General features: G+C 38.6%; 1 long non-coding RNA gene across 4 annotated transcripts in view; it reads right to left on the bottom strand.

Moving 5' to 3' along the window:
• The window catches only part of LOC103278632 (uncharacterized), a 146,340-nt gene that overhangs the window by 114,655 nt on the left and 5,003 nt on the right, over positions 1 to 26,682 (bottom strand). For 2 of the 4 annotated variants that reach the window (XR_001730222.2, XR_506218.2), the window contains exons 2-3: positions 10,971 to 11,060; positions 9,271 to 9,324 (exon numbers count right to left, since the gene is read on the bottom strand). This is a non-coding gene — a long non-coding RNA (uncharacterized LOC103278632). The remainder of the gene's footprint in view (positions 1 to 9,270; positions 9,325 to 10,970; positions 11,061 to 26,682) is intronic. The other 2 variants (XR_010005295.1, XR_010005296.1) reach the window with 1 other exon arrangement.

Raw genomic sequence — 26,682 nt, forward strand, 5'->3', positions numbered from 1 at the left:
AAAAGAAAGAAAGAAAGAAAGAAAGAAAGAAAGAGAGAAAGAACAAAAGAAAGAATAAAAGAAAATAAAACACGCATACATACACATTAGGTAAAGGTAAAGGTTTCCCCTGACGTTAAGTCCAGTCGTGTCCGACTCTGGGGGTTGGTGCTCATCTCCATTTCTAAGCTGAAGAGCCGGCGTTGTCCGTAGACACCTCCAAGGTCATGTGGCCGGCATGACTGCATGGAACGCCGTTACCTTCCCGCCAGAGTGGTACCTATTGATCTACTCACATTTGCATGTTTTCGAACAGCTAGGTTGGCAGAAGCTGGAACTAACAGCAGGCGCTCACTCCACTTCCAGGATTTGAACCTGGACCTTTTGGTCTGCAAGTTCAGCAGCTCAGTGCCTTAACACACTGAATGTGAATAAAAACTATTTTCTGGAATGATAATGCTGTTTCTTACATGGAACTTGCTCTCTTCTGTGCATAACAACTTGGTGCAAATTCTGCACAGAATAATTCCCAAATTGGGAAGATTCCCATAAATTTAAGATTTTTCTAAGGGTTTCATAACACCCGAGAAACGTGTTTTTCAACCACTGTACAAATATTTTGTATTGCATTTTCCAATCAGTTTTTATACAGTGAAACAAATATATTATTGATGTCTTTGGTTGTAGACCTGTTCCTGGGGTTATTTGGGGCATTGATTCAGAAAATGGCATTGGTTAGACCATGTCAGCTCTAGTTTCTTAGATATGGTTAGCATAATATTTTATGGGTGAGCAGATGAAGACTGGTATATGGCAAATCTTCTGTATCACAAAAACTAGAGCTGATAGGGAAAACACATGTGCCATTTTTAGAATGATTCTATGAATCAGGTCAAATATATTCATAACCTAGTCTAACATTTGAGGCACCAAAATATATGTTGGCCAGTGTTATTAATGAATTCACTTTCTGAGGTTTGGCTCATGATCATAAGGCACAGGACTTTATCAGTGGTGGGATCTTCCTGAGAAAACCATCCTTGTAGGATTGTTCATTGGGGCTGTTGTTTGCGGATTAAAAAAAAAATCAAATTTCAGGAATACTTTGAAGCAAAGCATCAGGGTGTTTAATACCGAATAGTGCAATTGTGGACAAACAGTTCTATGCTCTGCAGTTGTGTAGTCCTTGCTTCATTACATTTTGCAATTGATTTTCATTGTTGATCTGCTTATTTATTTGTGCTCATTGTTGATATTATTTTTATTAATAATGGTATGATAACTTGAGAACATTGACATGTAAATGGTCTGTGTTTGTGTTTTATTATTAGTGCCTGGTCAAAGAATTCACCTAATGGTTGTTTTTTTTTTCCAGAAAGGCTCTCAATAAAAAAATTAAGAAAAAGATAAAATCAACCTAAATTCATATTACAATGATTAGAAATTAACTCCTGTATTGATGGCCACAGTTGTATCCTTTTCGTTAAGTCAAATCATCAAGAAAAAAAGTTTCCACAATAATGATCCTCAAAATTCTGCTGATGAAAAAATGACATTTAATGATAGCTAATAACTCAAAATTTGGCACTAACAATCTTCTTGATGCTGTCTACCACACTGCTGAATTACAAATTGATTTGATGTAAAAGTGCTATAGATTTAGCAAATGGTTAGAATGGGTGACTTTGCTTTTAGACAGGCAGATCATATTATTTTTGTAAAAAGAGTAATGTCTGAAATCCAAGATTGTAACATTCCATATTCAGCGTTTTCAGACCTTTCATGTTTTATTTTCAATATGACATTGCTTATGGGCCAAGAATGCAGTAAATATTTACATGACTCTTGGGTATTCTCAAAATAAGGAGAAGTACTAAAAGTCATTAGAACCCTACTCGTTCACCCACCATCATCTGGAAACAAAGCCAATAAATGTAAATATAGACTACAGGCATGGGCGCAAATCCAAATAAGAGGAGAAATGGAATGGAGGAAACATAACCTGTATCACAACATTTCTTTGGATTTGTTCTCACCAGTTTGTTCTCACCATTTGTTCTCAGCAGTTACGCAATGCAGATTAACTGCATTGAACTGGATTATTTGGCAGCGTAAAATCATTCAATGCAGTTAATCTGCATTCTAAAACAGTATTGTATAACAATGTAGATCTCGCCCAAGAAAGTGTAAGGTCGCAATTTCCTATGTGTTGTCTTGAGATGACTAATGCCCTGGAATGAGTGACATGACTGATATAAATGATCCACATTTTTTCCATTTTGCTCCATGAATATGTCATAGGCATGTTATGAAACGTTAATGAGGGATAGAGAATTGTGTGGTCCTTCAGATACTTTTGAACCATAACTCACACAATCCCCTTCCACTGGCCATGCTATCTTGGACTGGTGGGAGTTGTAGCCAACATATTCTTCAATCTTGGTGTATATTAGAGGTATTTTATCCACTAATACAGTTTCTGTTTGTTTTCTGTATTCCCATTTCATTGTGCTGCTGAATGGGCTTTTTTACTGATGTCTTAGACCATTGTGGTTTCCTGCCTTCTGTCAGGTCAAAACAGTTATCCACGTAAGCAAATAAAATTGTTTCATTTATTGACCCTTCTATAGAAAATAGCTGAAGGTGATACCTCTCTCTTCATGTACACAGTCTCCAATGAAATATGTTTTGCCCAGAAATGCAAAGGGAAAGGGAGGCTGGCAGTCTCTCATTCTTTTTTCACACTGAATTTAAAAAAATCCCGAAGCTTTTTCCTACCTTCTCAGCATATATCTTTCAGTCCCTCCATTTTATTGTCCCATAAACATAATGACTTCCCTCAGCCTTCACTGAGTTTTAAGACATTAGGTATCAGTTTAATTAGTACATTATAGTACACATCAAAACAATGGAAATAGTAATACTTAATTAAAATAGTGAATATAAAGAACTTTGATCTTATTGTGATGTATATGCACAAATTCCATTAGCATTAAAAAGAGTCAGCTTTGGTTCATTGAAAGAAACATCCAGCCAAAACTTTTAGAATGGAAATTAAATGAAACAGTCTCTAATTACCAATCAGATTTTCACTGGTTGGCATTACAAATATCTAAGAAATTAGAAACAATGACTACCCATTTATCTGATATACATTATTTTAATTTAAAAATTGTGAATTTTTAACAATACAAGAGACTGTACGTCAAACAATCTCACTGGTTTAAAAAACCATATTTTAACATGGATATTTTATTTATTTTATGAGAAATATGGCTTCAGTGTTGTGGATTTTAAGTGAAAATATTACTTTGTTTTGAAGCAATGAAATTGTTGTGCATTAGTCTTGAAATAATGACATTGTAATTTATATGTAGTAGTTCATATTCTTGTGACCAACAGCAGGGCCGTAGCCAGAAAAAAAATTCGGGAGGGGTTTTGAAAATTTCGGGGGGGGGGGGGGTTGAACTCCTAGCACATACCCCTCCTCGCTACAAACCTGTCAATATCTGCTTGAGATAGTGCCTGGAGGGACTCTTAATGTTTTGCATCTCATAGACTTAGCATGGGGATTTGGTTAACCAGTTAAAATTCATGAGTAAACGAGATTTTTTTTATAACTTGAAAAATTTCGGGGGGGGGGGGGGGTTGAACCCCTAACCCCCCCCCTCCCCTCGCTACAGGCCTGACCAACAGTATGCATCAGTCTATGGCACATTAAAGCCCAATTTTATTTGCATCTTCTCAAAAGTCAGGTCCACTGAATTCTATTGAATATATTTCTGTTTAAGCTTTTAAATATAACACTATGCATGCTATACTGCAGTGAATCTTATTCTAGTAAATGGTATATGTAAGTTTTCTTCCTTAACATGCCTCACATAACTTTTCTTTTTTCCACTTTTGTTTGTTTACTGGTAGCTGTTAGATTTGGGCCCCATCTACACTGCCATATAATACACTTTCAAACTGACCATATAATGACCAACCATGCAGGGTAGATGGAACCTTGGATGAGACTCTTTCTGTAGGTCCAAATTAGGCCCCATCAAGTTTCAGAATGTAGATTAACCATATTGAACTGGATTATATGGCAGTACACATGGGGCCTCAGATCTCCAGCAGAGCTTCATGTTTCCAAAAGAGAAGGATGAATGTGTTGGATTCCTATCTGTGTCCATTTTAGAGATGCACCTGCTCCATTTCCACATCAAATATACTAAAAGGGATTTTAAATGCACATTTAGGTACTATTTCGCTCAGTATTATATGTCAAAAGCTACATTTTTGTAATGAGTTTTGTGTTGAGAGTGGCTTTTCAATTTCTGACTGCTGATCTCAATGTTTTTAAAAGAAAAATTCAAATTTTAAAATAATATTAATATGGCATAGAGTTTGGCAAAAGAAAAAAAGAAAATAAACCCACTCAAACAAACCCTTCAAATGTCTCCTTAAAACACCTTTACTTTTGACATGTGATGAGAAAAAGTAACACAAAACATTTTTGAAACAGAAAAGGCAACAATTTTACCAGCTCTTGCAGCACTTTGAAAAAGAAATGTCAGTTGGCACCCCCCTCTCCTCCCTGCTGAGCGCTTCTGAAGAATAACCATCATAGAGTCTGAAGAGACCCCCAGGACCATCCAACCCCTTGACATGCAGGAATATCTGATCAAAGCACTCCTGGCAGAAAGCTACTCTGTCTCTATTTAAAAAGGCTAACTTACAAGTGGAAAGTGCTCAGCAGATGCCTGAAGACCAGCCAAGCTCCCTTTCTGTTTAACAGGGATAGTACAGGATCAGATGACATCCAGGGACTTCCAGTCCATAACACAGGTTAAACCAAGTTAAATGTTCAGCAGTCATGAAATGTTGCAGTCTCACACTTTGAATCATGACTAACTCCAGTCTGAACCAGTCCTTTGTCAACAAAGGCAACTGGCGATAGTCAGCAGTTCTCCTGGAGCTCTGAGGTCAACCAAAAGTGGTGACGAGGTAAAGAAAGATAAGGTGATGCTTTTACAGGGATGGATTGGTTTGACCTTGGTTGGACCAGCTGGATTCTGCCCCACTGTTGTTGCAAGATGCACTTAGAGAATGACACTGTACTGGCCCTGGGTTTAGTGATATGTGTAGTTGAGCTCGGAGATATAAGTCCTCCTTTTCTTCATGAACAGAGCAAACAAGCTCCATACTTGCTCCATAACCTGATTGTTGGCATCATACAACTTTCTAAAAGCTCATCTACACTGACCCAAATGCAAAGAAAATTTATATTTAAAATGCCAGTTTTCTTCCAATTTCTTGGCCACATAAGGAATTGAAAACCCATCTTTTTAGCTGGGGGTGGCCAGATTATCGATCCCGGCATGGGGATTTCCCCTCTCCCCTTTCTTCCTTGCCAGTATCTTTAACCTCTTAAAAGCAAAACAAAAGGAGCTGCAAGGCTTGCCTTACCTTCCTGGGGACTGGAAAATGGAACTAAAAAACTTTGGAGGGATAATTCCCTCTTCCCCTCTCCAAAGCTCTTTAGTTTCATTTTTCAGTCCCAGGAATGTAAGATTTTCCATTGTTTTTAATGGCTTAATGAGAGGCAGGGAGAGAATGTTGCCATTGCCATCCCTCTTCTCCAGGCTGCCTGAGCCTAGGGAGGTGGGATGGCTGTGATGACTGCCTCCTGGGATTGTGAATGGCACTGCCTCTGTACCTGTAAAGGTCCAGATTTTTCAGTAACATCCAAACTTTTCCAGATACTTTTTAAACCTGGAATAAACCTGGATAATCAGGTTTGTTCCAGGTTGAAATGGATTAGCCTGAGGCTGGATCTACATTGCCATATAATTCGGTTTCTGAATCCAGATTGTCTGCTTAAATTGGATTATAAGGCAGTGTATATCTAGTTTATGTGGCTGTGTAGATGGGGCCTAAGGATCTCATCAGACACAGAGACAGGAGCGTCTTCTCCCCACTTCTCTCTGCTGCTGGAACAGAGTCACACAGAACAATGACATGATGCTGGGTAACTTCCAGTGTGACTGCGTGGAGATCAGAGTGCCCCCTGAAGAACACAAAGAGGTAATGGGGCAGGATGGATCTGAAGGGGGAAATGCCATAGGAAAACAGAAGACGGACCCCCAACAGGAGGCAATAGAGCCTGGTGGTTGTTATTCCATGAATTCCCCCACTGTCCTCTGCTTTACCCCTGCCCATCTGTTGCGGTCCTAAATCAGTGCCTGATCACCCAATAGTAATGCAAGAGCACAAAGAAATACTCCTTAGCCTCATGATATCAGCTCTTCCTCGAACGCACACAAAATGTTAATGTGATCAAGTTCAAAATAATATTTTGTGTGAGTTAAAAAACGTATGTAGGAGGGCCTCCACATCCTTACATCGTCTGAAGACAAACAACTTAATTTGGGCCCATATTTGATTTTATACAGATTCTTTAAAGCTGTAAATCTTTCAAACATCATGTGGCTTTCTAGTTTCTTAGAAATGTTCTTCCAAGAATTGCTGCATAAAATGCTTTATCCAGTTCAAGTACTGGATAAAGACACTTTTCACAGAGGTCTTTTGCACTTCCAAAAAGATCCTTGAAGTAAAAGTTACAATGAATAAGTGAGTTGAAACTAGAAAGGATGGAACGTTAGAAACTCCTCCTGGAATAGAAGAGCTTTCTTGATTACTTGCACACTTTCATTTATGTTCGTTGGAACAGTCAGCACAATTTCATGTCCTCTTATCACAGGCTCTGTTTCAAAGTTAATTAATCTCTAGTGTTAGTAGGTGGATGACATTTACTTTTCTAGCATAAGGACTATCTTTTCAGGATCATCATGGTGAGCTATTTCTTTGAAGCAAAGAATGAAGTGGATTTATTAAATGCTTTCAAGCTAAAAGGAAGTCAAATACCCTAGCAGTGAACATATGTTAGTAACCTAAACCAAGTTGCTTCATAAGCTCTAATAATGGAAAGGCGAACAACAAGTAGTTGCAGTGAGTAATTTTTAACCAATCACCAGGCCCGTAGCCAGGATTTTGATTCGGGGGGTGCTGGGATTTTGCTTTGGGGGGGGGGGGGCTGAGTCTGGGGGGGGGGGAGGATCTACCCTAGCAAACCTTTTGTATTGTTATCCCAATATCCCCATGCATATGGGATATATTGAGCATGGTGATCAGATCATGATATGGATAAACATAACAGTTTAAATAATATATGTAAGGCCTTCTCGCAGACCACCCTGAGAATTTTTTTTGGGGGGGGGGGGGCTGAAGCCCCTCAAGCCCTCTTCTCTGGTTACATGCCTGCTAGTCACTGTGGAGCCAGCTGCCAAAAGTGTTCATTTTTGAAGATATTTTGGTGCCCCCTTGTCTGACTCACTACCCTTGAGAACTGCAGAGAGAGAAACATAAGCTATATTCATAATTGCCACGTGATTTAATTAAAACTATGGAAGCAACCCTGGCATTGCCATTGAACCCTTTTGAAAAAAAAAGATTTTTCCACAACATAATAAATGCATAAAAAGGTTATTATATCAATAGTTTTGAAAAATTTAGAATTAAGGTAGTTCCATAAGGGATGACAGTCTCTAAAGTTAATTATTTCCTGTACATCCTTGAAAACAAGAAAATACAGTATCAATGTTATGTTGCCATTGAATTAATGGACTTCTTATCACAGAAATGGTATTCCTTAAATTGGGATGTAGCTTTCCAGATTTCAGTGGTATTCATGTGATTGAATACTCTTCTATCTGAAATAATATAGAAAAAGAATGGGTCAGATAGGAACTTAAATATATTTGGAATAGGCCTATTGAAATCGATGGAGTAAATATTAGTCATCACTAAATTTAGATAAGTTCCAGTGAGTCCCTGATTTCAGTGTGTTTGTCTTTAGTATAAATAGGTCTAAATCTAATCTAGTGTTGGCTAGAATAGCTTTAGAGAATGGCTTTGCTCTTATAAACTTTCCACATGGAGAAGTTTCTTTATTTACTCTGTAACCTTCTGGCTTTTGGAAGCTGACATAAACTTAAAAGCCTTGGTTTGAACTCTTATGTTCAATTATATTACTTTCATACCCTTGTACATTTATTTTATGCATGGAACATATTCCAAGAATGTATAACTCTCTCTCTGTTGCTCAAGCACACTGAAAAAAAGAGGGGTGGGATCCAGGCTTTAAAAATGATCACTTGAAATCAATGGAACAAAAGTTATCCATGTCTAATTTAAGAACCATAGATATTGGTAGGTCTGCTCTAAGTATTATGAAGTCTAGACCAAAACTAATTTTCCCCCCAAATCCTGTAGATCAGGAAAGGCAAATGTAGGACCATCCGGATATGAATGATACACTCATGTATATATTAGAGGTGTGCACAATACCAGCTCGGTGTTCCGTATTTGGCAGATTTGGGTAAAATCAGCAGGTGAATCCCCAGATATGAGGCAGGTAGGTGGGGCAACTGGGGATCAGCAATAATCAGGCATGTGGCGGCCAATCCTCAGCTGCCATATGAGAAAAGTAGCTGCTTGCAGGATGTGTGTGTTCTTCTCCACACCTTTACATTGTCAGAGTCAATCAGAAAAGAAAACGAGATCACGTGTGTTTTGGCAAAGCTGCACCACCGTTTTTCAGTTGTACCATCGAATTTGAGAGGGAGAGATCGCTCAATGTCTCTCTCAGTGCTGCTGCTCTAGTAGCTACTTGGGAATAGGAACACTTTTGGAGAATTGTTTTTTTATTTTTCTTCTGCATAAATACATTTTCTTAGCTTAATATCTTTCTGGGCCCTTCTTTTATTTTACTAGTAATTTCACTATGGAGGATTAGGTGGGCATGCATTTGGTGGGGAGATCTATGAGTTACAGGCTTTTGAGTGTTTGGTATTTGTTTGCTTAAATATTTTATGGCTTTTTTTGCTTTAAGTTGACTAAGTGTTGGATAGGTTTAGGGAATTGTCTGATTCCCTTGAGTCCTAATGGGGACAATTTCTTGAGTCCTAACTTCTGGCTTCTGTCCTGCACCAACAGCCTAAGTTGCCCTCCCTTCCCCCCCCCCCCCAAAAAAAAAAGAAAAGAAAAGCTCTTTCACCTCTTTGACTCTCAGGGCAGTTCCAGACAGCACTTTAATGAAAGTCCATTTAGATTTTTTAAAGTCCTCACAAACCCCAGAAAGCACGTGCTTATCTAGAGAAGGGGTTGTCCACATGCCCTGTTGGGGCACCAGGACACAAAAGAAAATCCCTTAAAAGCCTTTTAAAAAGCAAAATAACTCACCAGGTTTCCATTTCACCTTCTCCGACCTTCTCCTGGGTCATAACAATGACATGCCTGGAGAAAGGGGGTTGGGGGACAGATGTGATTCCCTGGACCCAATCCACAAAGTCTCCCAAACTGGAAAGACACAGTACTTTTGAAAGACCCATGTCTTTCCAGCTGAAAAATAATCTCGGGACAGATTAAAGTTTTCCTCCTTTGTGCCAAATGTACTCGCTTTTTTTGGGACATCATCTGGATGCCCTTCTTGAAGAAGTGGGAACTCTCGCTTCTACGGGGCTGTCTGGATGTGCCCTCAGTCTCTCTGTTATACCTTTCTCTTTGCTTACTTTCTGGTTTGTGTGTGTGTATCCTTTACCAGTCCATTGGCCTTTCCCATCCCAAAATATTGCAAAATTACAAAAAGGCCTATCTTGTTAGTTCACCTCTTTGACTCTCTCTGCTATTTTTTTCTGGCTTCTGTATGTATGCCGTGCAAAGCCAGAAGCCTGAGCCTATTTTTCCTCAAAAAATATTTTTAAAACACCCCCCCCCCCTTTTTTTTTATTCTTTCCCCTATTTCTCTGGTTTGTGGGTGCCTGAAAAATTACTGCAGTGCACACACACACACACTCTTACACATTAGGATAAATTGTGGATCTTTATGAAAGTTTGCAGGAATAGTGCCCTGCTGCTGTTCCTATACTGTCACTGCAGAGCTTTTTTTAAAAGGGAGGTTTTACTTGTAGAAACTTTAAGAATTTACTAGAAAACAGTGGATGACCCAAACATTCTGAAACTTGGGAGGCTTCCTATAGTAAATGTGTCCTCCAAGTGTTGCTGTTTTTGTCCCAATAGCCCTAAAAATTATGGAAAGGGGACTCTCGAAAGTCCCCCCATTGCTGCCAATGGGCTAGATCTTCCCAAAGTGAAAATGGAGCTTCTGGCTGACAGATCAGAGAAACGGTATTTCCTTCCTCTCAATATCAGGAAGTTTCCAAAAAACAGAATGAGGGGCAGCCGAAAAATGAAACCAATAATGGACACATTTTTGATGAATTGCACACCCCATTATATATGCATGACTGAAATTCTCTATCACATGGAACATTAAGTATAAAGGCCTTATGCTTACAGTAAGTTAATCCTTCTCATGGGAAATTTTTAAACTATCAACCACTAACTTTGTCTGTCAAGCTTGACTGGTTGTTTTAGCGTGAAAACATTAACTGACTCAAACAGTGACCAACTATGACCTACTTAACATGAACAATGTGATTGTTTCATGTGTTATATGCTGTAATCTAGGCTCTTTTGAAGTATTAGCAATGTGATACAGATAAGCATGCCAAAGGCCAATTCTCATGCTGCCCTTGGAATGTGTCTTATGCTTACATCTAGCTGTCAGTGCTACTCACAGTGGTGGTCCTAGGCAAGCCTATAAGACCTTGAGAGCTTTGACATTTATCATGCCACTGAAGGCTCTCAGCAAGCCCTCTCACAGTACCGGGCTAAAAGTCAATGCATGCAAAGTTTTTGTGAGCTGTTAGCTTGTACATTACCACCTCCATGTCTGCCACCAGTAACTGAAATCAAGGTGGTCCAAGGAGCTGTTCTGAGAATCAGGTTCAAAATACAATCCAATAAGAAGATGTGAGTGGTGAACAAAAGCAAATTTGTTCTACAGTTTGTCCCAAAGGAAGAAAATTATAGGGGCTTACTTTTTATGAAGAGTTCTTAGGATCGGAGCCTGCTTGCTTGCTTGCTTGCTTTCTCTGTTCCTTTTCCTTTCAGCTCACCAGAAGAAAGTGCTAGAGAAAAGCACAAACAATAAGCTTGAATGTCTTTGTTAAAAATTTTGTACACTCTATACATCGTTAAGTAGGATGCTGTTCATTTCATTAAATCGGTTGTACAAACCTAATAGGAAATAACACACAGAGTCATCATCGATCCAAATCATTATCTGTATATAGATTTGGCATTATCAATATTTTTCCACAACAAGCATTTTTAAAGCATCATTTCTTTGCTTTAAATTATAGATTTTAAAGTTGCTTTACAGGGACCATTTGACATCTTTAATAAAATTGTTTTTGCAACCTTAGACGAGTTAAATGATATTTGGTGATTCGGTAAAAACAAATGGTTTAGCAAATTGGTCAGTTTTAAAAAATTTAATGGGCTATGTTATAAATCCTATCATACCCCATAGTATTTCCCTCTAAATTGTAGTTTTCAGTGATATCAAAAAAAATCAAAACTATTGCTTTTAAGGGGAGTGGTCTTCTTTAAATATGTCTGCTTTATTATAATTTGCCAAACTATACATTAGGAAATACTTTAATTTCATTTGTATCAACTGGCTTTTAAAAATAATAATAATAAGGGTACTCAGAGTGGATTAAAGTTTATATAAACAGATATAGGCAAACATTCAATGCCCGCTGCAGGAGAGACCCTGGGGCCTGAGTATTTGCCACCCAGCTTTTCTGCCTGCTCAGCCCTGGGCTTACCCATGAGGAGACCTGCAGCCACACCCTCATTCCAGCCAGCTGACCCAGCAGCCTCTAAGAAGAGGACATAAAAGGTCTGACCTAGAGGCCTGGGAGAACTGTTGGGCCCTGCTGCAGGGCCCTGGGACCTGAGTATTTACCACCCAGCTTTGCTGCCTGCTCAGCCCTGATCATTCTCGCCTTCATTTTTAGGAGGCTTCTCCATCTACCGCTGCCTTGCCTCCTTGGAGAGACCAAGCCCAAAGATCAGGGGTAAAGACTATTATTTGCTTTTGGGGGTTATGCTTAATTTTCAGTTATCCTTTTGGGTTTAATCTTATAGGATCTTATTCTTAGTGGATAGAGCCTAAGGGTTGTTTAGGCCCAGAGAATTAGAGTATAGTCATCTAAATACCCAGGCTTCGAGTATATTACTTGTGGTTGGTTTGGTTTGGGCGCAGTCTCTCTGTGACAGTTCCTGTTTACGTCAGAGTGTTGCATGTATATATTCCACGGGCCTTCCCTCATATCTGGACCATTGAGAGATCTTCTGTGCCTACTCCACCACCGAAGAGGCTTTACTGAGTGGACTCATCTCTCTTGACTTGGACTGATGGATTACTATCCACCTCACTTGAACACTATGCTTTCAAATATGCGTGACCTATTAAGTCAATCCATGAGTCTTCTTTTCATCATTTGAAAGCGTTGAACAAAATACTAGATTATTTATTTAAGGGCATAGCTCAAAATGCAGCTATGTCAATTGATAACTTCTTCCATTGGGGGATATGGCTGAGGAATTCTTGGACGAGATATCCTCCTGGCATGGGGGGAGGGAAAATGAGACTTTAATTGATCTTGGAGGGAGAAGGGGTTTGGAAACTGTCAGCTACACTGGGGACTGTCTGGGAGATAGGGCGGTATATAAATAAAGTATTATTATTATTATTATTATTATTATTATTATTATTATTATTAAAATACAATAAGGCACACATACAGAAAGACAAAGACAAAGGCTTTGGAAGCAGTGCTCATCTCTGTCTTTGGAGGAGGTACTCCTCTTCATTTCCAAGCTGAGTAGCCTGCTTTGTCACCTCTTGATCATGTGACTGGCATGACTGTTTGGAGTGTCTTTATGCCTTTCTTGCCAAAGCAATACCTATCTATCTACTCACATTTGCATGTTTTCGAAAATGCTAGGTTGGCAGGAGCTAGAGCTAACAGCAGGAGCTCACCCCATCCCACAGATTCAAAATGTCAACCTTCAGGTCAGCAGTTTAGCAGCACAAGGGTTTAACCCATTGCACCACCACAGTCCCTCAAAAAGTCTACCCAAGGGATAGAAAAAAATAATTTTCAGGGAATATCCTGGCTAGTGTAGCAACATGGAACAGAGGTCAAAATAACATACTGCAAAATGAATGTTCATCTTTGTAGATGCTTCAAGTTTTTCTTGAATCTTGCCTAAAGCAAAGATAAGAGACCTTTAATCCAGGAATCAGACCACAGAGGTACACCACCTGGGCTGTAAACTATCGCTAAACAAAGATGAGCGGATACTTAATGACACTTAACCTGCTTTGAAAGAGTCTGCATAGAGCTTTGCATGTCTAAAAGGAAAGATGCTTGCATAGAAAAGAACTCTGATTAGTCATGCCTATAGCTGAACTGTGCTTTGTCGGACAAATGCTGAGCCAAAAAAGAGTTTTAAACATTCTCTAATTGAAAAATTCTACACTGCATGGAAGGAAACAGTTTGTCTAATCTATGGTATGTTGCATTCAATTCATTTTGCTATTCCTATTTCCTACCCAAAATCATGCCTTTTTTTACTTCTCACTAACTGTAAAAATAATTTTATACCATTTCAAGCTGTATTTGTTATTGAAGTTGCAAGAAAATACATTGATCAAACAATTTGTCCTAATCTAAAAACCACAAGAAATAGAGCATTATTGCAATTCTAAGCCTGTCAAATTTATGCAGATGAAAAATGTTCCTCACATGAATTTCTTTCAAAGGAAAAAAAGCGCTTCATACTAACTATTAAGGTAAAGTAGCCCAATAAGTCATACATTTGCAACCTGCACATTTCACAATTTAGTTTGAAGTAGAGGAATTCCCAGCTGAAATTTATGATAATTTCTTCTGGAAGGTGAGACAAATAAAGTGCTGCGTTGGAGATTGATGAATCTGTCAGTGTCACTTTTTTCTATTTTTTAAAAAAGTTTTTTTCCTGTCTTGTTTAGAAGAAACATACTAATTTTAATAAACTCATATAAAATAAAATACATGAAATTCATACCAATAAATGATTGGTCAAATCAAACAAGTATCCCTATTCTCAGAACGTAGAGAGCCAGTTTTTTTTTAAGGGAACAGCTGTATAGCAATGCCATTAATAGGGCTGAAAAAACCAAAAATTCAAAATTAGACTGTCAAGAGTCATTTTTTCTGAAAGCAACATGGGCCTCACCTACACTGCTATATAATCCAATTTCTGAATCCAGATTATTGGCTTTGAACTGGATTTTATGGCAGTGTGGACTCATATAATCCGGTTCAAAGCAGATAATCTAGATTCAGAAACTGGATTACAGGGCAGTGTACATCTAGCCATAGTCATCATTCACTCATGCTGGCATGTGTATCCCAATCCAAACCATATGGAATCAGCACTATTCCAGTTCAGAAGCATAATAGACAAAATTTTCAATCATTACTTTTTAATATGTATTTCATTTAAAATCAAGCCCTGTGATGAATCCTGCATAGGCATCTATATTTGTATACACACATTTGCATGCACATTATAATATTGGGGGGGGGGGGGAGAGAGAGAGACATTAATTATTTCACCTAGAAGCAGCAGCTCATAATTGTGTCCATAAGGGACTGCTCCCAAATAAGCATATATTTGGCTGTAGCCTTATGGCTTAACAAGTTGCAGATTTTTTTTTTTTAAAAAAAATAAAGATTACACATCCCAACAAAAAAATCTCTTGATAACTTGTTTTTTTGGCCTGTTCCTGTGGTTATTTAGTGTACTGATTCAGAAAACTGCATTGGATAGACCGCATCAGCAATAAGTTAAAGGTAAAGGTTTCCCCTGACGTTAAGTCCAGTCATGTCTGACTCTGGGGGTTGGTGCTCATCTCCATTTCTAAGCCGAAGAGCCGGCGTTGTCCGTAGACACCTCCAAGGTCATGTGGCCGGCATGACTGCATGAAACACTGTTACCTTCCCACCGGAGCAGTACCTATTGATCTACTCACATTGGCATGTTTTCGAACTGCTAGGTTGGCAGAAGCTGGAGCTAACAGCACGCGCTCATTCCGCTCCTGGGATTTGAACCTGTGACCTTTCGGTCTGCACGTTCAGCAGCTCAGTGCTTTAACACACTTCGCCACCGGGGCTTCCAGTTAGCAATAGCTTCTTAGAAATGGTTATCATGATTTTCTATGGACAAGCAGATGAAGACTGGTATATGGCATATATTCTTTACCTCAAAACCATTTTTGGAACCAGCAGTTCAAACATACCTGCTGTTTATGTTAGACATAAACAGGTCTAACACTTCAGGCACCAAAATGTGTGATGACCAGTGTTATGAGCCTGCGAGCAGGGCTTCACTCTTACTATCATTTCTACCCAGTACTCAAGAAATCAGTGGACAATCAACACATACAAATATCTTCTGTGTTTCTAACAGGAAGACAATAGAGATGCTGGTAGGATTCAGGTCTATATGTTTGTCATTCTTCAGCATCAGTTGAATACAGCCTTTTTGAGTGTTTGGTGATAAAACACTCAAAACTGCTAAGGGAATATGTTACAGGATATGAAAAAATTCTATATTATCTGATGCACTTTGGAAAAGAAATCATTTTCTAACCCCTAGCTTGAGTAATTCACACTTAATATCTGTTCACAAATAGACAATCCAGCATGATAGAGGCTATTGTTTCCAGTGCTATGTTATTTGAGTCTTTGTTTAATGACTAAATCATTTCCTTGGCTATGTTGCCCCAAAGCATACATAACTAGATGAATATTTTAATTTTTCTCAACGACATGCACCACCAATAGTGTACCTTCATCCTATTGCTTTCAGTGTCCACATTTAAATTAATATTTTCTTTCTTTCTTTCTTTGCATATGGCAGGAAATCAGATTGACTGATTGGAAAATTTGATTATGGGTTATAAAAACTGGCATTTAAATGAACTTTCAAAAAGAGGCAGAGACACAGAAAGACACAGAGTGTGTAACCAATTTAGAGAGCATTAGCTAAAGATTTCTATGGCCTTGGTCCATAATTGAATCATCAAAAGAAAATAAATGACAAATACTGCTGCCTTTAAAGAGGGGTGGGGGTGGGGAGAGTTTATCTCAAAGTACCTTCTGTGAAAGTTATCCCTCTCTGTTTCAGACTGTTTTTCTACTTTAATTAGGAATGCTGTAAAATTTCCTTGACAAAGATAAAGGAACTTCTTTTTAAAATTATTTTCTTCTTTAAAAAGTTTGCTGCCAGCTGGTTTTAGTAAGTTTGTATTATACCATTTCATTGTTTCTACAAAGTATTGTTTAACTTAAGTGGAAGCTACACATCAGTTTTCTCCAGCCTGATGCTTGCCAGATTTCTGGATTCCATTACACTTCCCAATATCCCTATCCAGTGGCTGGGGATGATTGGAGTTGTAGCACAACAAAATTGGAGGGTGCCAAGGGAGACACTATATACATTTTTTATTAATCTCTCTTTCTCCCCAAACATGTCTCAACATATATTATGTTGCTATGTAGACCCACGTATTCTCATTAATCTGAATGGAGACTGTGATCAAGATAAAAGAAGACTAGGATTTGGAAGAGTGGCTAGGGAGAAATTAGACAAGTTCCTGAAGTGTAACTATAACTAGTTATAGTTATAATTTTTAAAAGTCTACCCATTCTGGAAGTGCACCATTGTTTAGAAACAGTGAATAAGAGATTAAAGAGCTGAAGAATTACAAGAATACAATGTTACAAGGGTATATGAAAATACAATCATAGGACCATGTACCATCGAATCTGTGCAACTGCACGAATGAACAGAGGTGTGATAATGAGAATGCTCATGCCAGCATATATCCGGTATCAGTGTGGAATAGCAGATTAATGTGATTAAGTTCTAAATTATATATGTATGTATGTATGTATGTATGTTGTGACAATGTCCTGACTCCAGAGTACACTTACCATACTAAAATCAGGGCCCTTCCAGACAGGTCAAAAGTCCAGGATCTGTCTGTCTTTTACCTGCAGCGTCCAAACGACACCTCAGGTAAAAGCAAATTAATGCACTACTGGCAGGCCCCCTCAGGTAAGTTGGGCGGGATGGGGGAGTAGGTATACTAAAAGAAACTTTATTTGACCTGGAATAGCATCTAGCCATGCCCCCCCCCCCCAAGGGAAAGTCCAAAGTTGTGGAAGGGGGTGGGGACTTTAACCTAGGAGGGAACCGGTTAAAACCCTCTTCCTCCTGGGTTTTAGATGAGTGTAGAAGGGCCCTAACTGTTATTAGAAAAGGACCCTCCCCATAAACGTATAAGCAGAGTAACTTATTAGCAGCAGCGTGATCCAGCACCAGTAGCCAAAATGATAAAAAGAACAAAAACACACAGACTAATGTTATCTCTTCCTTTGGAGGCTTTTCTTCTTGGCAAAATAATATGGTTGCACTGTTTACAAAACAAGGTTTCCATAACACAAATAAAATTCTTTATACTTCCTTCTTTGCTTCTTTGCTCTCAGTTTCCACACTGGGCTTCTTTCTCATGCAGAAAAAACAGTTTCTAGCTTTGCTCTCACAGAACCTCCTCTCACATCAAAATTTACACAAACTTTACACACTGCAGCCTTTACACTGGAGCTTCACACATGAGGCTTTCAACCTGGGGCTTCTCTCACTGAAGCTCACACCAAGCCTTCCCACAGACCTCTGGATGACACTAGTTTTGGCCCACTAACTCTAACAGGCTTCTGCCTACTCACTCTCCACAGGACAACAATAGCTTTGGCCTTTCCAGCACTTGACTCACCTTTTTTGTAATTAAAAATACCTAGTTAATTTTTAATATTTTTGACACTAACTTCACACAATTTTGTCAATAATCAAGGTAGGTATTAGGCATGGGCTAATATATCAGAATCGTTAATCGTAATACAATCAAACAGGGTTCCAAGGTGGTTTGGCCCTTCAGAATTAACCTTCCAATTCGAAGCATTGGAGCCCATCCTTGGAATACCTTTCAGAATACCTTTGGAATTATGAGAAAGTGTTTTCAACCAATCTCCTGCATCGGGCTTAAGAGTCCCATAGAAAGCAAGCCTGGAGCATTTTCACTCCTGGATATATCATGGGGCATACCATACCGTGTTCTTATTTTCCTCCCCCCTCCTCCTCTACTGAAGGTGAAGGAGAAAGGGGCAAATCCCAATCCAGATTCTCCTCCTCCTCCTCCTCCTCCTCCTCCTCCTCCTCCAGAAGCAACTCGATCTGAATCAAGCATCTTTCTTCAGCGGAGGAGCCAAGGAAGGCGAAGGAGAAAGAGGGAAAGGTGGCGCTTGATTCAGCTCGAGTTGCTTCCAGACGAGGAGGAGGAAGAGGGGAATCCAGATTGGGAGCTGCGTTTTTTTGCAAAGCTTTGGAGAACTTTGTGCAAAAGAGGGAGAGAGAAAGGGAAGCCAAGGGAAACTTCTGTGGCTTCCTTCCTCTCCTTTTTCTCCTCCTCCTTCCTTCCTTCCTTCCTTCCATCCTTCCTTTCTTCCTTCCCTCATTCCTTTCTTGCCTCCTCAATGGCAGTATGGCTGAGATCCTTGGAGGCAGTGTGCTGCAAGATCCAGAGCCTTCAGGAACAAGCCGACACTGCTGAAGCCTGGGCAGAGAGGCTACAAAGGAAGCTGGACAAAGAGAGGGCCCTCTGAGAGCAGGTAGTCGGCCCTGGGTTGGTTGGAATAGTAGCAAGCAGGGCGCCGTTTCCTCCCTCTTTTCCTTCCACCCATTCCTCACTCCACGTTTTGCACATAGGGAAGCACACTCTTGCAAAACACGGCCCTTCTCTTCCTCCTCCCTTGACTCACAGCTTTCCCTGCTTCCCTTGACCCTTTTGTGCCCCCAATTGGGGGTTTTGTAAAGGGAAAGGGATCATGATTAAGGAGGAGAGGAATCAAGTGGCTCCCTGCGACGTCAAAGTTAAGACAACCCCCCCCCCCCCTTTTTTTTGTTCGCTATTCTCTCTCCTTTTTCTTTTCACTTTCCTACTTTCTTATCAAAACAAAATGTTCTCACTCTTTCGTTGTAAATTTACCCTACTTTACAAGATTAAAAGCTTAATAAAAATTTAAAAAAAGTTAAGACAACCCAACGAAACAAGAAATAATGCTTTCAAACCAGGAACAGATTTTTGTTATTATTACAACGTATCTTTTTATTAAAACTTTGAAAATTCACCAAAAATCTGAGGATAAGTCAAACGTTCTTAGATTTGGTGAGTTAACAGTGGTAAATGTGTTCTACCACTGTGGCAAATTTCATTAAGATAACTCAAAAATGAGGGGGAGAGAAGCCCCTCAATTTTCCCCATTGACAATAGTGTTTTCCTTCATGTGCATGTGCATCCACCATTAACGAGGTACATGTGCATGCACATCTGCCATTAACGAGTGTGTGCTTTGGTTGGCATAGGGAAGGGATAATACCCATGTGGTGTTTGTTTTGCTGTCTGACCCTGTTCAGAAGATTTCACCTCAATATCTGTCCCTGTGATCATTGGATTTTGAAAAATGTGGCTTATTGTGGAAACAAGAATTGGTGGTAAAGTTTCAGTGGGGACAGCTTATCCCCATGACAACTCTTTCAGGAGTTACCTTCCCTTCCCAGGCATACATTTCTCTTACTTCCTGTAGTCTCACCCTTGTTCTTAACTATGGGTAGTTTGTAAGTTGGATATTCACAACTTGGGGATTGTCTGTTTAATGTTTTATACTGTTTTCTTTTTAAAATCTACATACTTAAAAATCTATTTCAGGATTATTATTTTTTGTTGAAGGAGAGTGAACACTTCAGATTTATCTGCCTTATTTTATTATCCCTCTACTGCTTTGAGAGCAATTCATAAACTCTTGATGAAACTGGAAAATAAAGAAGACTAAATCCCTCTTCAGGCACTCCTCTCTTGTGGAATTTTATGAGTGGGAAAAACATAGACATGCTTCTTGAAGCCACCCTCTTTGTAACAACAACAACTTTGCCATCCTCAATGTGTTAGATTTCAAGCTTCTGTACCTGCTAGGGTTTCTATTAGGGACAGCTCAAATGATGTAGAAAACGAAGTCTCCGGTAAGATAAATACTTAAATAGTTCAGGAAACTGACACGAATAAGAAAAACATCACATCATGGTGATTCCTTTCCAAACATGGAAGCAGTAATGGTAACAGGTTGAAACATCCTTTTTCTTTCTGACATATTAGAAGCATGGTATTTGCTGTTTGATCATACCTGTAAGAAGCCAAATGAGTTAACATGATGTGGGTAGGCTGAATGACAGCAGATTGCTTGGCAGGGAGAAACTTGTTGAGAGGAAATGGAAGTAGCTGATAGGAAATGGTAGGGGAGATCGTTTGGTGTGGAGAAACTGCATGAGAGGGAAACCGGAAATGCACAATTTTGGTGCTCATAACTATGGTCTATGTTTGAATTTTGCTCCAAAGCTGCAGAGTTCCATAAGATTCCTTCCCTCTCAGGGAAGACCGTGATTAGGAGCACATCTTATGGAGTAAGCAGCACCATCCATCTCCCGTGTGATGATTTAAGGCACATTATTTTATTTGCTATATAAAGGAGTGTGATCTGGTTCATTTGTATCCAGTCCTCAAAGGCCGCAGTTGCCTATGGGAAAACTGTTTCCCACTTTGAGTGTGATGCAGCCCTGAAATATTTCTCTGTTTTCTTGCTTTTCACCAAATGTCTAGGAGAGTGGCTCCATTACACCTTAATGACTAGCCAAATAGGTAAAGAACTAGCTAATAGTAAGATTCCTGATGGAATATCCCAGCACTCTTTGTTAAAGAAGGCTAAAGACCTTGTAAAATGACAGGTTTCCATAGCACTGAGTCAGGACAGTTAAAGTGGTGTTGTTATGTTTTGTTTTGTTATGTTTTCCGGGCAATATGGCCATGTTCCAGAAGCATACAGCCATGAAAGCCTTCGACAACACAGTTAAAGAAGTATCATACTGCATTAATTCTGCAGTCTAGATGAACCCTAAATTATCACTGGATGTGGGCTTTTGTCTAGAACTATATCTTACATACTTTTTAAGAAATAACTTTTCAAGCTCAGGTTCTTGAGCTTAAATATGAATGATCTCTTTATGTGTACAACTGTAAACAATTGCACCAAAGGAAGAGTTTGTGTTGAGGTCTCATGAAAGTTCTCCTTAGGACTCTAAATGGTTATTATATATAATCTTCACAGACAAGTAATAGCAGTAAAGGGCTATTGCTTATCACAAAAGCTTATACACTTCTGCTTCCAGTATTGTTGACTCAGGCACTTTGTTTTTGGATTTATTCACAATACTGATTATGTCTTTAGTGAAAAATATATGTTTGTAAGTATGCATTTGCTGAGTTAAGCATGAGGAGAAAATCCAATCCTACCATTCTTTCAAAACAATTTTCTTTGATGTTATGAAATGTGCTTGCTTTTATTTAAATGCTCTCTGCAATTTAAACAAGATAGCCATAAATATCAGGATTTTTCTTCTCCCATATGGAGATACAAAGAAAACTTTTGTCCAATTCTTTGCTTTCTGCATAATCCAACCTTTTGTTGCTACACAACATAGTGTATTTGAAGAATTAATTCACCAGGAATACCAGATTTACATCTCTCTTGATTCTTGGCTTTGACAAGTTTATTTTGGTCTTTCAGACTTGTCATCTGGAATGGGAGTCTGAATGCTGTTGAATATTGTGTGTGGTGTTTTGAACATAAATCATAAACTTAAAATACAACTATGGATTGTTATTTTTGAAATGGGTGTGCCTGAACATTTCATTGTCCTTTACCCTAACCTGTACTCAGGACAAAAGGATACTATTAGAACAAAATATGGAGGAATGGATTGCCTTATAATTGACAAGAGGGTCAGTCAAGGTTGCATTTTATCATCTTATCAGTTTACCTTGTACAGTGAACACATTCTAGATAAAACAGAATTAGACTCAGAGGAAGAAAGCATGAAAACTGGAGTAAGGAATTTAAGATATGGAGGTGACACTATACCATTAGCAGAAAACAACAAAGATTTGGAATTACTATTGAAGAAGAGTAAAGAAGAAAGTGTGAAGGCTTGTTAACTGTTGAACACTAAGGAAACAAAAATGTATTACCTCAGATGATTTACGTAACTTTAAAGAAGACAATGGAAATAGTTCAAGATTTTCCATATGTTGACTTAGGGTCTATTTGGGGCTACCTGAAGCACTGCTGTTGTTCATATGCCCTGTTTCTAAAACACTACATTTTGTGGGAAATGAGCCTGGTTCAGCCCTCTTACCATTTCTATTGTTTGTCAATGTGACAGAAGTTACAGAGCTCCAAAGAGCTTCTACCCATTTATGAACACCTTAGTTGATGCCAGCAAAGATGTCCACATGACCTGGGGAAAAGAGGGCCACCACCTACCTTTCTCAGCTTGACAAGAAGCCTGCCAGATATGGAAAAGTCACCATGTGACATCCCACACCCACTAATGATTGTGATGGACAGAAAGAAAAGTGATCTAATAGGTGAAGTGGGGCTACTGAGGAATCTTGAGACAGATGGTGAGTAACTGCCCTGCCAGTCATCTCTCACCCCCTCTCCCCCCCCCCCCCCCGATGGTGCCAACTGGTAACATCTGCCCATCTCCCACCTCCTACAGTGATTCGACTACTCATTCCTTCTGACTTCCTCATATTGTGCAAAGAAAACAGGTTAGAAGCAATGCATATCCCCTAGAGATCTAGCAGAAGATCTCTACCATCTACCATCCATGTTTCTGTTATGTAAGAAGGAAAAGCAGAGATAACATAAAATACAAGCTAGGAAAACAATGACATCAATAATGTTTTTCAGGATTATTCTTCAATCTTTTATCCACTTGGAGGAGGTGCAGGGTATATTTCTATGGAGAGATAATTCCCTTGAAAAGCCATTTTTGAGAGACAATTTCCTCTAGGGCAAAGGAAGTTGCTTGTACATTTTTCCTCACATTTTAACCCCTTTTCTCCATACAGACACAGCCTATTAATGTTTTATCACACCACTAAATACTAGCCCCAGCTACTTGCAAAAAACAAAAACAAAACCCTCACAGATCAGAATGAGGTATATATCCACACTGAAATATGTTCAATGGCACTTTAACCACCACAGCTACATCCTGTAGAATTTTTGGATTTGTGAACCACTCATTCTCATGGCAAAGAATGTGACCTGTGGTTTGGAGAGAATCCAAGTCATAATTTCTGACATGCAACAGTTTGGAAACCCTTTGGTTGGGGTACTGCCTGCATTAAAAGGTGGGTGTTTTAGTAGTGGCTTCATTAGAATTAGCACAAAGACAGAGCTGAATTGTCATACCTGGTACAATTTATTTTGGAGTCTAGGTCACCTTTTGTTATCCCCCCCCCCCGCAGACGAATTCTTGCCCAATAGTTTAGGGCAATGGTCCCCAAACTAAGGCCCGGGGCCACATGCGGCCCATCAAAGCCATTTATCCGGCCCCCACAGTGCATGCCTTTCCCGCCTCCTCCCTCGCCCAGTGCACACCTTCCAGAGCTTTGCTTGTTTATAATGGCATTTTAATTACTATTTCATTAATAATTAATTATCAAGGGTATGCTTTGCTAGTGCTTTTGGTGCACAAAGGCAGAAGGGGAGTGGACTAAATGGCCCAGGGGGTCTCTTCCTATCCTCTTTATTATTATTATTGACACAAAGACACAGTATAACACATCAAACGAGATAGATATGCTGGATTTTGTATCACAAAATCACAAGCTCCCAAGAGTTTAGGGCTGTGTGATTTATTATTATTATTATTATTATTATTATTATTATTATTATTATTATTATTATTATTGTTGTTGTTGTTGTTGTTGAGGCTGGGTGGCCATCAGTCAGGGGTGCTTTGCTTGTGCTTTTGATACACAAAGATAGAAGGGGGGTGGACTAAGTGGCCCAAAGGGTCTCTTCCAACCCTCTTTATTATTTTTATTATGATTATTAACATTGAGACTGTATTTGTTCCCGTTTGGGTTTTTTTTACTTCAAAATAAGAGATGTGCAGTGTGCATAGGAATTTGTTTATAGTTGTTTTTTTTTTTCAACTATAGTCTGGCTCTCCAACGGTCTGAGGGACTGTGAACTGGCCCCCTGTTTAAAATGTTTGGGGACCCCTGGTTTAGGGTATTGGATACAAGGAGAAAATTGTTGCAGTTCTATTCTTTCTTATAGTGCATGCATATCCAAACTGTTACCAAAGCCATTTTCTGTGAATAATTACAAATATTATTTTCATCCCTAATCTCAATATGGTATTGGACAGAACATTCCAAGTTGTGTCATTTCCTGCTTTCATTTGTCATCTCTTTTTCTCTCCACCCCCTATCTGATTTTAAACAAGCAAACCCTTCTTTTGAATATATGTTTGAAAATTATTCAGCCATGTCTGCAGGTGCCTCACAAGACAGAAAGGGTGTGCATTCATTTTGTAACAAACTGAAAACCTGAATATGGTTCATTGGTTCAATTTTCACTTGCTCTAAAATGAAAGTCATCAGTGAGAAATGTTTACATGTTGCATTATTCCAAGCAATGCCATTTGTACATGTTCAGAATATGAGAATGCTTAACTAGTAGCAGAGTTGATTTTTATGCTTCCAGCAGATACCATTCCATATTTTCCCAAAATGCTCTGGTCTTTGTTTTCCAAGAAAAAAAAGCAAATGATGACAGAGAATGAAGGAAGAAACATTTGGGCATCAATCCTCATTCTTCCCATGCAGTACAAAACTGTGAATAAAAGAAATAAGGAATAGCTCTTCAAATTAGTTCTACAGCATTGGCCATTGTGGGCAGAAGCAGAATAGATCAGTGAAAGTGGAACTAGCCATAACACAGAACGTATGGTTCCTAAATAATACATCTGTTGGATTTTTTCCCCTTCAGCAGCTGCAAATTCCTTGCATTTTGGAATTGAAGTGAGTATTGAAACCCCTTAACAGAACCAGTTAAATTGAAACTTTGATTGTTGTTGTTGACTGTATAGAGATCCTGACTTCTAAGGAAAAGTGACCTCAATTCAGGAAATCTGAGAACTGAACATGCTTCATTTTGAAATTTATCAGAGACTAGCAACACCCCATAGAGCTTGCTGGGAGTCAGTTCTATTATTTATAACATTTTGTTCTTCCAGCTATTATTCATGGGGATGAACTTTTTTTTGTTAGTGAGTTGTATCTTCTTGACAATGGACTACTAAATCAGATGTATCAAAGTGGAAAGGACTCAGAACTTCGTCCTGTGTTTTCTGTCTCTTCCTGCTTAAGCAGTTCCCCCTCTCGAACAAGCTATTATCTATAGCTGAAATTTAATATCTGATAGGAGATAAAGCTTGCATAATCCTTTGACATGGAGAGAGATTAGGAACAAAGGAGAGATTAATTTGAGATTTGTTTATATCATTCCTGTAAAATCTTTTCTGGGAAATTTTGAAGTTGCTTTGTAATCTATGATTAAATTGAATAGCTCTTCGTCAGGACTCTAATTATTTTCCTGCCTGATAAATAATATGTATTCCAAAAACAAAAAGGAAACAAAGAAAAACAGACTGAACATTGCTTGCATTTTAATATTCTTCATTCAAATGATGGGTGTTACATTTATTTCTATGGATACATTTACTTTTTTCAGAATAAATGAACCTCTTCCTCATACCTACTCTTTATAAAAACAACATTTACAGAAAGAAAATATCTATTTGTCTTCTATATTTCATCTGGCTTCATCATACAGAACAACATAGAAACCAACTTTTATCTCTTTTTTTAAAAAAAGTAATATTCTGCTAATGTTAGAAAGATTGTATCTTTACCAAATTTAGTTGGTGGATTCATTATAATTTGATTTTGCTTTCATTCTCTTGTCACAAACCAAAGTCTATGATCAAAACTGTTCTGAAGTGATTAGCATAACCTTATTTCTCACTGCAGTCTAACTGTAGTATTAAATATTCTTCTTACTCTATAACCATTTGAGAAAACCACAGGCCAGACAATCTATACACATTTAGTTGTTTAGTTGGAATACATTAATTAACACATTTCTTATTAAATTCATGTGGTTTTCCAGCCTACTAATTACCTCACTTCTGTATGATGTCAGTTAGTAGCATTTTGCCTGTGGTTAAAGGTTAAAATGCTTCAGTAGCTAAAGAATGAGTTGAGTGAAATTAAATTTTACTTAAAAAACTATAAACTATGTTTTTCAAAGATCTGTAAACACATAATCAGATATGCATACGAAGCAGATAAGTTACAGGGTTGTTGTGTATTTTCCAGGCTGTATGGCCATGTTCCATACAGCCTGGAAATCACACAACAGCCCTGCGATTCCGGCCATGAAAGCCTTCGACAACAGATAAGTTACATTTGTATTACATGATTTGATGCAGAAACTGCTATCAATCATAATGTACATTGCTGTCCGTGATTGCATACACATAGAAAGGAACAAGAGCATTCCACTTTAGTAATGAGTTGGCCAAGATGTTGAATGTTATTGTTGAAATTGAGCTCTTTTTGTTTAGAGATCATATTCCTTGAAAATGAAATGA

The sequence above is a fragment of the Anolis carolinensis genome, chromosome 4 (genome assembly GCF_035594765.1).
Source record: "Anolis carolinensis isolate JA03-04 chromosome 4, rAnoCar3.1.pri, whole genome shotgun sequence".
Classification (NCBI taxonomy): domain Eukaryota; kingdom Metazoa; phylum Chordata; class Lepidosauria; order Squamata; family Dactyloidae; genus Anolis; species Anolis carolinensis.